This window comes from Tachypleus tridentatus, chromosome 2 (assembly GCF_004210375.1).
Source record: "Tachypleus tridentatus isolate NWPU-2018 chromosome 2, ASM421037v1, whole genome shotgun sequence".
Taxonomy (NCBI): domain Eukaryota; kingdom Metazoa; phylum Arthropoda; class Merostomata; order Xiphosura; family Limulidae; genus Tachypleus; species Tachypleus tridentatus.
In genome coordinates, this window is record NC_134826.1 from 18,972,699 (window position 1) to 18,985,853 (window position 13,155).

General features: G+C 36.7%; 1 protein-coding gene and 1 long non-coding RNA gene across 2 annotated transcripts in view; one reads left to right on the forward strand and one right to left on the reverse strand.

Moving 5' to 3' along the window:
* The window catches only part of LOC143239033 (uncharacterized), a 50,103-nt gene extending 48,654 nt beyond the window's left edge, over positions 1–1,449 (forward strand). The window contains exon 3 of the long non-coding RNA XR_013020924.1: positions 1,032–1,449. This is a non-coding gene — a long non-coding RNA (uncharacterized LOC143239033). The remainder of the gene's footprint in view (positions 1–1,031) is intronic.
* The window catches only part of LOC143239032 (uncharacterized), a 171,915-nt gene that overhangs the window by 54,748 nt on the left and 104,012 nt on the right, over positions 1–13,155 (reverse strand). The window lies entirely within an intron of this gene.

The window sequence follows — 13,155 nt, forward strand, 5'->3', positions numbered from 1 at the left end:
TTAGGGACTGCTAGCGTAGATAGCCCTCAAGTAGCTTTGCGCGAAATTAAACAAACAAACAAACAAACAGTTAATTCGGTTTATATCAGAAGAACGCTCCAGCTGCCAATTTAAAAAACACACAAACAAGCTATTTCTATACTGCCCTATTTATATTAATATTCAATAATTATTTAACTTCCGTTTGTGTGCGTATTTTCAGCTTTAGTTTCTTCCTTCCTGTCGATACCTTACAATTATTACACACTAGATGTCGCAACGTTTCAAACCACACAATACACTTTATATGGACTCTTCTGAGTGGCCCGCCATCACCATGATGGAGACGGTTTGCAAACACTTTTATATTTTCACTTAAAAATAGCCAGCCACTCTGAAGCGGATTGGTTTCGTAAAAATAAATGTTTCAACCTTTCTTTGGACAGAAATAACAACTACGTAACGCATTATACTGTTATGGTTTGGAGTTATATTTGGAACAAGCATCGGTGACATTAGATACCACTGTTAGGTCAACCAAACATCAAATGTTGGTAGGCAAGGATAGGGCAGAACCAAAGGTTTAAATATAACCACCCCTTGGCATACTTTCTGCGTTGTCACGAGGAAATGGTCTTTTTGTTATCACAAAGTCGCAATAAAGTCTTTGCTGTGTTCACCAAGGAGAATCGAAGCCCCTGATTTTGGAGTTTTAAATCCGTAGACTTTCCACCGTTTCACCAGGGGAGTGACACGAGGAAAAAAGTCACACTTACCTACTGTTTAAAAATTAAAATAGCTTTTGTCTCACAGACGGCTTTATTTCTTAATAATCCGACGATTTTTAATATTAAATTTAATCTCATTTTCCGAAATTTATTGAGACTAAATAATGTAAGAGAAAATATATTAATTAAGAATAACATAACTTGTTTACGGAAGTGTAAGGTCAATGTGACATTATCAGTGATATAACGTAGTGTAAAACAAATTAACCTAAGATATCCAACTTAGCGATTAGTGACGCTAACAAATACGATTCTCCCTTTCAGCTGTAGGTGCGTTATAAGAGTGACGATAAGTATCCTTTAGCTGCTCCGGATGACTCATTGTCTTCCCTCCAGTTGGCGTAAGGCATTGTTCAGATGAGCGAGGAAGCAAACAGATTAATTTCTGATAAACAAAACTATTTTTCGATGAATGAAGAGGCGGAACACACGTACTCACTGATGGACGAAATAGCCACTAGGCCACCTGGCGTATAAAAACCTCTCATTACAACTTTTCATTACGAAATAAATGGTAAGCTCCCTGAGATCTGAATACCTAATTCAGATGTAGTTAAAGGGTAAAGTACACGTGCTTTTAGTGACTTCAGAGTCTCTTTGTCTGGACTGGAAACTTAGGTTTAGGTTTGTTTGTTGTTAAATTCAATTATATGTAATGATTTATCTGTGTTCTGCCTACAGCGGGTACCGAAACCCGGCTTTCGTTGTGATAAGCCCTCGGAAAAAAATAAAAAAAAATTCGTGTTTAAATTTGTATCCAGACTGCTGGTAATAAAATTATTTTAACTGATAAAAGGAGAAAACGAACAGTGACAGTTTTAGAGTTGTATCTTCATATAATGTTATATCTAAACCAGTTTTTTCCTTGCTTTTGATTAGGAAGACAGGAAACAGAATAACCTCCTTATTAAGATCCAGGCATCCTTGTGTGTTAATTACTCTGGTTTACTAATTCCATCTTTCTAATAGTCATGCTTAATGAATTACCAGATGGTAAAACATCGAGACAAAAAATAAACAAAAGAAAATATTATACTACATCTCTGATTTCCCGAGGTGATAAGAGTAGCCACATTAATTTATGTACCACTTAGAAACACCATTAAAAACAATACTAAAGAACCAAACTTTAGTCGCTGGTGTTTGATGCCATGTGTATGGTTTATCTAATTTATTTATTTTTTAATTAAAAATATTAAAAAACGGGGAAAAGAGGGCAAAACCATATATTTACATAATTCAAAAACGTAAAACTTTTAAACTGTATGCATATATAGGTTCGAAACTCTTAAAAATATATTGTAAAACATGAAGCTCTCAATATGTTTGTATAGGTTATTTACCATTTACAGCTTTTACAATAAGATGACCGAAGAAGGTCGAAACGTTGTTCGCTCTTCTACACAGTGCTTTCTCTACCCATACCAGCCGTTTTTTACATATATAAGGTTTTAAAAAAAACATGTGAACTTTTGAATTATTAAGTTGTTGTTTACACTGTACATACATTATAAGGTATTAGCTTTACATAAACATAAATGCTTCAATCCTGTGTGAGAAAATTTAAGCTAACGGTCTCATTTCATAAGATCAAAGATAACCGCTGGTTTATTACCGGATTTTGAGTACGTGGAATATCTTGTAAGACATTGATAACCAGTAACCACCGCCACCTCGTGGGCTGCTTTTGTAGCATTCACAGGCCCAATGTGAAGTGAGTTTATGGTAGCAACTAGAGCAAATCAGGCTTGCTATCCACCAGGCCTATTTCCCAATAAATTTTATAACAAAGTACAGGACAAAAAAAATTACTTTGATGAACGAACGTTTCCAGTTTGATCAATATTACTCTGGTTTAATTCTGGCCTGGCATGGCCAGGCGCGTAAGGCGTGCGACTCGTAATCTGAGGGTCGCGGGTTCGCGCCCGCGTCGCGCTAAACATGCTCGCCCTCCCAGCCGTGGGGGTGTATAACGTGACTGTCAATCCCACTATTCGTTGGTAAAAGAGTAGCCCAAGAGTTGGCGGTGGGTGGTGATGACTAGTTGCCTTCCTTCTAGTCTTACACTGCTAAATTAGGGACGGCTAGCACAGATAGCCCTCGAGTAGCTTTGTGCGAAATTCCAAAACAAACAAACAAACTGGTTTAATTCTGTACACGTTTTAAGCCCTGTATCTGAGAACGACTAGTATGGGTATTGAAACTTTTACTAACAAAGCAGAGAACAACGTTTGGAAGGTCGAAACTTTATTTGTAAACGTACGTGTCAATACCCACCCATACCACCCCTTCTGAGATACATTTTTACTTCAAGTGGGTTTCTCGTCATGGAGAACATTAAATCGTATTAAGAAGGGTGTGTGTTTATATTATAGAAAGCCACATCGGGCAATCTGTTGTGTGTTCCACCGAGGGGAATCGAACTCCTGATTTTAACGTTGTAAATCCGTACACTTACCGCTGTCACAGCGGTGAGGGAGACTGTTAAGAAAAAAAACGGTGTATATGTCTTTAGACATATACTAACACAAGACAATGTGATATATTACAATTAACACAAGACATTGTGATGTATTATAATTAACACAAGACAATGTGATATATTACTATTAACACAAGACAATGTGATATATTACAATTAACACAAGACAATGTGATATATTACAATTAACACAAGACAATGTGATATATTACTATTAACACAAGACAATGTGATATATTACAATTAACACAAGACAATGTGATATATTAATATTAACACAAGACAATGTGATATATTACTATTAACACAAGACAATGTGATATATTACTATTAACACAAGACAATGTGATATATTACAATTAGCACAAGACAATGTGATATATTACAACATTCATCTCTTTTATTTAGACTTTAAAATCAAAATAAATACAACAGCTGTGTTGTAGTTTTTTATCAGTTTATATAGACAAATCAACCCAATATCAGGCCATAACATCAAACATTTGCATTGATTTTGATTCCAGGTAAAGATAAACGGTAAGTGTGTGATTTATTATAGTAAAGCCACATTAGGCCATCTGCTGAATTCATCGAAATGAATCGAACCCCTGATTTTAGCGTTGTAAATTCGTAGACTTACCGCCGTGCCAACGGAAGACTGAACGGTAACAATACGTATATCACATACAGTGTGAAAATATATCGAAGTTACTTAGAGCAGTGAAAGGTAAAACTTAAACATAATCCCACGTGTAGTGTGAATATTATATATACTTACAAAAAAGTAAGCATAGTCATCTCACAACCAAACATACCAAAGTATGTGAACGTTAATGAGACCGTAGATTCCCCTTTCAGTTCTAAGGTCGTTGAAGAGTATGTTGATAATTTAAGAGACCCCAGGGATATTTAGGTATATTGTAAAAAATCTGGAAGTCAAAAAGTTTAAATTAATTGTTTTATTGTCCAAAGAAAACGATGTGGAAGTTCTTAATTAAAATTTCAAAGATTCACAACAGTTAATTAACATTTTTGTTTAAAAAAAACTGCTTGGTAACAAATAATCCTAATGGAATTAACATTTAAATATGAAAGTTGGCAGCCCTAAGCCTAATATGGCGAACCTAGCACCAACAAGTGCAATCTTTTACCTCATAGCTCCGTCATCCCTTGACCGATTTGAGATCTAATTACACTTTCGGACTTAGGAGGTCAAATTCTTTCGATTGATGTATTTGACCACAGCTAAGGTATCATAGATTAATTTATTCTAATTCTACCTGAAATAATTTCAATTTGGGGTTCTACTGGTAGAAATTCTGTTGAGTAATAAAATCGAATCGGGTATACGTGCGCACCGCGCTTGGTATTGCTAGCGCACAAAAATACAACAAACAAACAGGAGGAAAAATATCTCGTAGATTAAATAATTATAATCCTGTCTAAAATAATTTCAGGTGCCGCAGCTACTGAAGATTCCCTGTTGTTTGTTCCTTTTCTGAAATGCAAACTTTAAAACAAGTCCTAAATTTACTTTTATTGGTAAGTTTTACAATTTGATTTTAATGAATTTGAATTACGTTGCATTTGAATTCGAAAAAATACCAACTGAGAATATCCGCCTCTAATTATAAACTGATACACAAGAGGAAAGACACCTTGTCAAGAGAATCCACGTAACGCATTTGTGAGACAGCGGGACGCGAGCCACAAATCCTAGAATCCACCAAAATCTAGTCAAGCTAACCAGTAATTCACCTCCGATCATAAATCATTGTTAAATGATAGGTCAGTGTGTAAAAAGCTAAAGTCAAACGAGTTTACAATGACGTTAATAGAAATTCCATGTGAAACTTTTCAGCAACACCGTGTTTTCATTGACAGGACATTTCAGCGATAGTTTAACTTCATTGACAGCACTTCAAGCAATTCTTCATCTGTATTAACAGTACTTTTCACCAATACTCTGTTTTTCGTTGAGAGTTCTGCGAGATACTTAAATCAAATTTTGTTCAGAGCAATTATAATTTATCATCATTCGTCAACAGTGCACTGAAAGGTAACTTTGAACCGAAATTAAACAACTCATGCGTAACTGACCATGATAATTAGCCGTTAATTAGAACTGTTAAATATCGTTTTATACCGAAAACAAGTGTACTTAAAAACGGGCCCGGCATGGCCAGGTGGTTAAGGCACTCGACTCGTAATCCGAGGGTCCCGGCTTCGAATCCCGGTCTCACCAAGCATGCTCACCCTTTCAGCCGTGGGTGCGTTATAATGTGACGGTCAATCCCACTATTCGTTGGTAAAAGAGTAGCCTAAGAATTGGCGGTGGGTGGTGATGACTAGCTGTCTTTCCTGTAGTCTCACACTGCTAAATTAGGGACGGCTATCGCAGATAGCCCTCGAAATTTAAAAACAAAATAAAACATATTTTACAGAGCTATATTTGCGATTTCTGGCCGTAGTCATTTTTGGTTTTTTCAAATACGTTCAGTTATTTTCCGCACGTGCGACTGTATTCCAACGTTAGTAGCTTTCCTGTCGGTATTTCTTCGTAATAATAATGCATGCAGCCAGGCGTCCAATAAACATTAAACTGACTTTTATTTAGATGTAGCACTCTTATCGAGTCAAAAACATTTGTACTTAAGTGTTTAGTCATTTATATTTTGCTTGTTTGTTTTGGATTTGGTGTTCTGTGTTCTATTTTAAAGTAAAAAAATAATGGGTTAACCCGGGGTCGACCGTTAAACGATCTTAATGAATTTATTAAATACGTTAACTAGCTGTTTCGTGTTTTAGAGATACACAAGGCTGGTGTATCTGTCGACCCAGGTGTATCAGAGACCAGTTTGAGTGCTTATAATTCTAAAAGTCGGGTTCTGATATTCGCGATGGGCTTAACATAGATAGCCCATTGTGTAGCTTTGTGCCTAATAACAAATAAATATTTTAACATGCTCGCCCTATCAGCCGTAGTTGCGTTATAATGTGACGGCTAATCGCATTATTCGTTGGTAAAAGAGTAGCCCAAGAGTGGTTGGTTGGTGGTGATGACTAGTTGTCTTCCCTCTATTCTTACACTGCTAAATTAGGGACGGCTAACGCAGATAGTTCTCGTGCAGCTTTGCGCGGGGCCGGCATGGCCAAGCGTGTTAAGGCTCGTAATCCGAGGGTCGCGGGTTCGCATCCCAGTCGCGCCAAACATGCTCGCCCTTTCAGCCGTGGGAGCGTTATAATGTGACAGTCAATCCCACTATTCGTTGGTAAAAGAGTAGCCCAAGAGTTGGCGGTGGGTGGTGATGACTAGCTGCCTTCCCTCTAGTCTTACACTGCTAAATTAGGGACGGCTAGCACAGATAGCCCTCGAGTAGCTTTGTGCGAAATTCCAAAAACAAACAAACAAGCTTTGCGCGAAATTTATAAAACAAACGAGCAAATATTTTAATACTTTCTTTTCCGCGTCGCTAATATACAGGGTGTTCGGAAAGTCACTGTGCACTTATATATTTATTAACAGACATGTTTCAATAGAGAATACAGGAAGTAAATATGAATGACAGTTATAAACAATGTTAAAAGTGACCCCCGTTGGCATCAATACAGGCCTGGATCCTTCTTATTTTGTTTCTAAACATCGCTATCAGTTGCTGGCTTGAAGTAAACTGAATGAATGCTGTTATAACATATGATTACTAAACTGTACAGTGACTTTCCGAACACCCTGTATAAATGGCATAACTTAGATATGAGTGACGTACAATATGTTGTTAAATTCATGACACACAAATATGATTCACAGTACTGTAAATTTGTAAAAAAGGTATTTGAGTCTGGTTCGTAAGGCTTATTCTTAAATACTGTTTTTTAAATATTGTTCACGCAAAAACACCTACTTGTATTATATCACAACACGAAAAAAATCATTATACGTGATTAACTTCTTGTCAAAATAGTGTTTTGTTTTTATTTCTCAAACGGTTTATTTATTACAAAAATAAAATATACTTTTTGTTAGAACAAAAAACGATATGGATGACGTGGTCCTAAGTGATTTGACTTTCATAGAGGTCTATGTGACTCGTTTTGAAATTAACAAACCAATAATTAGACCTTAGAACCCTAAATTTGGCAAAAAATGAATTTTTTTCCCAGTGATACCGTGGGAAGGACGGTATCAAGACGAACAAGAAACCCAAGTTGTTTTTACCATGATATTTACAAACATTCCCAGAACTTGTGACTCAGTCATCAATCACATGGATAGTATTGTACAGTTTTGATGACCCATTGAGGAGATATTCAAAACTCCATTTCGATGAAAAATCCAAGCCATCCTTACATAGATAGTGCTAACGCCTTCCTAATGAAATGTTATTTTTAAACCAATGAAATAACTTGTGAAAGTGTTTATTTTCTGAGAGAAAAAACTTCCAATAACGTTCGTTGTTTTCCTTCTTTGATTTATTATTTTACTTGACAATAAAAAAACAGGTTATGTCTCAGCCGTTAAAAAACAGAATCGATTACAAAAGCGCTGAGTGTCACACACATATGACAGAGCCTGATGTAAGTTATTTACCACATATAAAATGTACTGACCCCACAATACAACAGTTTTATTTATTCATTCCACTAAGCCTTCTTTGTGTGTATTTAAAACTTACATTTATTTTCTATTTTTCTTGTGATTTCTTAAAGTTCTTCGCCTATTAATGGTAAAGCTATTTTTTTTATCTGACGGATTACACTGCACAACAAAGCTTTTGCTTCTTGAACACTGTTGGGTGTTCCTTATAAATTTGTGACTGCTGATCACGAAAATCACATCCAGATTTGCCCATGACGTACCGTTTCATCGAAATACTCAGTTTTGCTACAATGGAAAAACGATATCAGAGCAACTGCAATCCGTCAATGCTTGCTGACTACTGTTGGATACTGCAACGTGATGCGCCGGATACTGAATACAAACGAAAATCAGGAGCAAAATACTTTTAATTATGTTGAACTTAATAGCGTATTAGAAACATAAACGCAATGAAATACGTTATTGCCGGCAAACAGTTAACTGTCTATTTCTCAGAGTTTTACGTGATGAAGCAAAACCAAAACTATATTTGTGCATACCCACCAGGTACCTGTCACAATCAGCAAAAACCTTTAAAAAAAAATTGTTGTGCAGTGTTATCGAAGCAACTAGATTTTCCACGAATGTTGTTTGTTTGTCAGTATGATGGCCCGGCATGGCCAAGTGTGTTAAGGCGTGCGACTCGTAATCTGAGGGTGGCGAGTTCGAATCCCCGTCACACTCAACATGCTCGCCCTTTCAGCCGTGGGGGCGTTATAATGTGACGGGCAATCCCACTATTTGTGGGTAAAAGGGTAGCCCAAGAGTTGGCGGTGGGTGGTGGTGACTAGCTGCCTCCCCTATAGTCTTACACTGCTAAATTAGGGACGGCTAGCGCAGATAGCCCTCGAGTAGCTTTGCGCGAAATTCAAAAAACAAACAGCTTCGTTTCCCTCAGAATTTCTAGGTCTATTTTGTCATTAATCTATAGATCAATCACACTTGTAAAAGTTGAAATGACTGAGCCAGAAAGGGTACATGTCATCCCCGGTTGATATGGTGGGGACGGCATATCTTTCATGAGTACTACGGGAGAAACTTGGTGAGGCTGCTGAAACTATGGCAGCTCACGTTGGTGGTCTGTGAAAAGATAAATTGTAGTGATAGAAGTGTAGTAACGTGGAAGCCATGGACCTGTCAGATCCACCAAGTATAGGTATTTCAGAGAGATCACGATATTGACGTAATGCACGAGGGATTATTTGTTCAGTTGATATTTCAGTAAGGGTTGGTGCACAGAATCCAGAAGGGACTGAAACATAATACAGTAAAAAAGAGTTGTTTTTATTAAATTTAGGTTTAGAAACAAGGGGGTGCGAAATCATACTTGTCGGTTTCTGAAGGTACAGAAAATTAATTGATAACACATCCTTCGATTACCATTATTACATTATTCTTGGATCACCATTATTACTCTCTTCTTGGATCACCATTATTACTCTCTTCTTGGATCACCATTATTACACTATTCTTGGATCACTATTATTACTCTCTTCTTGGATCACTATTATTACTCTCTTCTTGGATCACTATTAGTACACTATTGTTGGATCACTATTAGTACACTATTGTTGGATCACTATTATTACTCTGTTCTTGGATCACTATTAGTACACTATTGTTGGATCACTATTATTACTCTGTTCTTGGATCACTATTAGTACACTATTGTTGGATCACTATTAGTACACTATTGTTGGATCACTATTATTACTCTGTTCTTGGATCACTATTAGTACACTATTGTTGGATCACTATTAGTACACTATTGTTGGATCACTATTAGTACACTATTGTTGGATCACTATTATTACTCTGTTCTTGGATCACTATTAGTACACTATTGTTGGATCACTATTAGTACACTATTGTTGGATCATACACATTTTAAAAATGTGAAGTGTTTGTACAGAAACATAAGTCAAAGTCTTCACATCCATAAGTCAAACTCTTCACATCCATAAGTCAAAGTCTTCACATCCATAAGTCAAAGTCTTCACATCCATAAGTCAAACTCTTCACATCCATAAGTCAAACTCTTCACATCCATAAGTCAAAGTCTTCACATCCATAAGTCAAAGTCTTCACATCCATAAGTCAAACTCTTCACATCCATAAGTCAAAGTCTTCACATCCATAAGTCAAAGTCTTCACATCCATAAGTCAAACTCTTCACATCCATAAGTCAAAGTCTTCACATCCATAAGTCAAAGTCTTCACATCCATAAGTCAAACTCTTCACATCCATAAGTCAAACTCTTCACATCCATAAGTCAAAGTCTTCACATCTATAAGTCAAAGTCTTCACATCCATATTGATTTTCCGTGATGTTCTCGCTACAACAAATTCGTTTGTTGTTGTTTATTAATGAGAATACAAAGTTGTAATGTGTGTAAACAAAGTTGAAGTTTGAAAGCAACCAATGGAAATGGACGTTAATAAATCCGTAAGACGCGTATCCAATCATAACATCACTTTTAACGAAAGCAAAAAAGATGGATGATCCTTTGCACGTCCAAACTATTTGTTGTGTTTTTTAGGTGCATCCGCAGATATGAAAAAAATGACAAATAGAAACTATTAGTGTCTCTCACAATGTAAACAAACTGCCAACTTTGAAATAGATATGTTTATATGAAATACATCTGGAACAACTTCTCATATCAAGAGAACAGTTTCCAGCCATTCATGAAACGTAGTGAATCTTGTAGTTTACTTAAATGCCACGAACATGGTACCAGAATTCTTACCGAGCCACAAAGAGTGAATCTAAAGAAACATATGGTTACACATGTAGTGACGTTTCCCTTCCTTGCACTCGTTATAGGCTTAAGGCCAATAAAATTAGATAACTTAGATACATAGAATTACACATTTGTAATATGTGTAAGCTTTATATTGTATAACAATACCTGACAAAATCATTTATTACAACAGAAACTACACGTATTTATACAATGCTCCCGCAATGAAACTGAAAAAAACAACATAATTTACATATTTATTCATGTATTTTCTTTACTAAAACGTGAATTTCAGCAAAGATGAGATGACGTAGAGGCCTGATCTCTTCTATGATTCGCCACTTCCGCTGCATTAAACTGGTTTCACGGAATTCGTAGCTCGATGCTGCCTTGAAGGACAAAACAGATAAATAAAGTAGGCCTCGACTAAAAAGTAAGAAACATGTTTATTTTCGATGTACTTGTTGCTAATAACATAAACATTTTTTTCAGGTTTCGATAACATTTAAGAAACCGTTAAATTGAATTGTTATTCGTGGTTTAACTATACGAGGCCTATAACGAAAATTCAGATAAACTAGCCTGTTGCAGTGGAAGTAGCAAATCAAATAATAAACCTCTCTCAGTGTAAATTATTTAGGTTAACAGTGGCGAATGAAGAGCTATACGTAAAAACGAACGAACAAACGTGGGTTATAACAGGTAACGAACATTATCCCACGATTCACAAGTTTTATTTTCTACTAACAAAGATGCCTTTCTTAGAGCAGCATGTATTTGAGCTCTGTGAAAATCAAAATATGAGGTCTGTCATGTATTTTGTGTCCTGTCCAAATGATCCAAAGAGTTAAATTCTTTGAATACCATCACAAATACGTCCTGGCATCATTTTAGGCCCGGCATGGCCAGGTGGATAAGGCACTCGACTCGTAATCCGGAGGTCGCGGGTTCGAATTCCTTTTACACCAAACATGCTCGTCCTTTCAGCCATGGGGAGTTATAATGCGAGGACAGTCCCACTGTTCGTTGATAAAAAAGTAGCCCAAGAGTTGGCGGTGGGTGGTGGTGACTAGCTGCCTCCCCTCTAGTCTTACACTGCTAAATTAGGGACGGCTAGCGCAGATAACCCTTGCGTAGCTTTGCGCGAAGTTCAAAAACACAATTACGTGTGGCTCGCGATTATAAAAAAGAACAAACAATAATTTCTTGTAAGAATTATGACTTATTACTACTTTGTAAAAAAGTTCCTTGGATAAAAAATAAAAAATAAAAATTTAATACAAAATGGGCCAGCGACACCTACAATAATTATCTTTTGTAAGCATAATAATTCCTTTTAATACTGATGGATTAAAAACTGTAAGAGAGAAAAGCAGTCCATAAATAAATGACATTATTTTAATCAAGGAAGTTTGGAACTAAAACCTTAAATTTGGTTTTAGTGACGACCAGGCGTTTCCGTGTTTCTTAGTGTTTTATGTTTGTAGCTGCAATTATTCGTCAGTTTTATGACCATCCCACTCCATATTAATACAGTTATGTATCTGCTGACTTACACTGCTGGAAAACGGGTTTCGATACCCGTGGAAGACAGAACACAGACAACCCTTTGTGGTTAATAACAAACAATTAACTTTATTTTCTATATGCATTGTTTACTGTTTTGTACTTTATCTAACGCCATCTGCCCCCCAGTGTCTCAGCAGAATGTCTGCGGACTTATAACCCTAAAATTCGGGTTTCCATACCCGTGGTGGGCAGAGCACAGATAGCCCATTGTGTAGCTTTGTGCTTAATTCAAAAACAACAACAACTAACGCCACATGGTGACAGTTCAGTGTGTGAAAAATGATCTGAATGGCATCAATTGGAGTATTTTAATACTTCCCCCCTCCCATAACAAATGAAGTTAAGCTAACTTTATAAATGTCACGCTTCCAGCTTACGAAACTAGTTGATAATATAATTTCTTCTACGCTTTTATTTTGTTACAATTCAACACAAGCCACTTCTATACTGTTGTTTGGAGTCCGTTTACCGGGGCCCGGCATGGCCAGGTGGTTAAGGCACTCGACTCGTAAACTGAGGGTCGCGGGTTCGAATCCTCGTCACACCAAACATGCTCGCCTATTGGGCCTTGGGGGCGTTATAAAGTGATGGTCAATCTCAATATTCATTGGTAAAAAAGTAGCCCAAGAGTTAGCGGTGGGTGGTGATGACCAGCTGCTTTCCCTCTAGTCTTACACTGCTCACCGGTAAAAGTTTATTGAAACTTTACCAGATGTGAGGAACTCTGGGAAATGATGCGAGAGAAACTCCACAAATGCTCTGTTAATAATTTTATTATAATTACAGATCTAATATTGTAACTCCAATATCCAAGACGAGAAACCTCCACATTTCACAAAAGTTTACTTTTCACAACCACGTGACCACCTAATTACCGCTGAACTTTCGTTATTGGGCACGATTTTGTGGCGACGTCAGCCAATAGCCGAGCTGAAATTTTATAATAGGATTCTTAA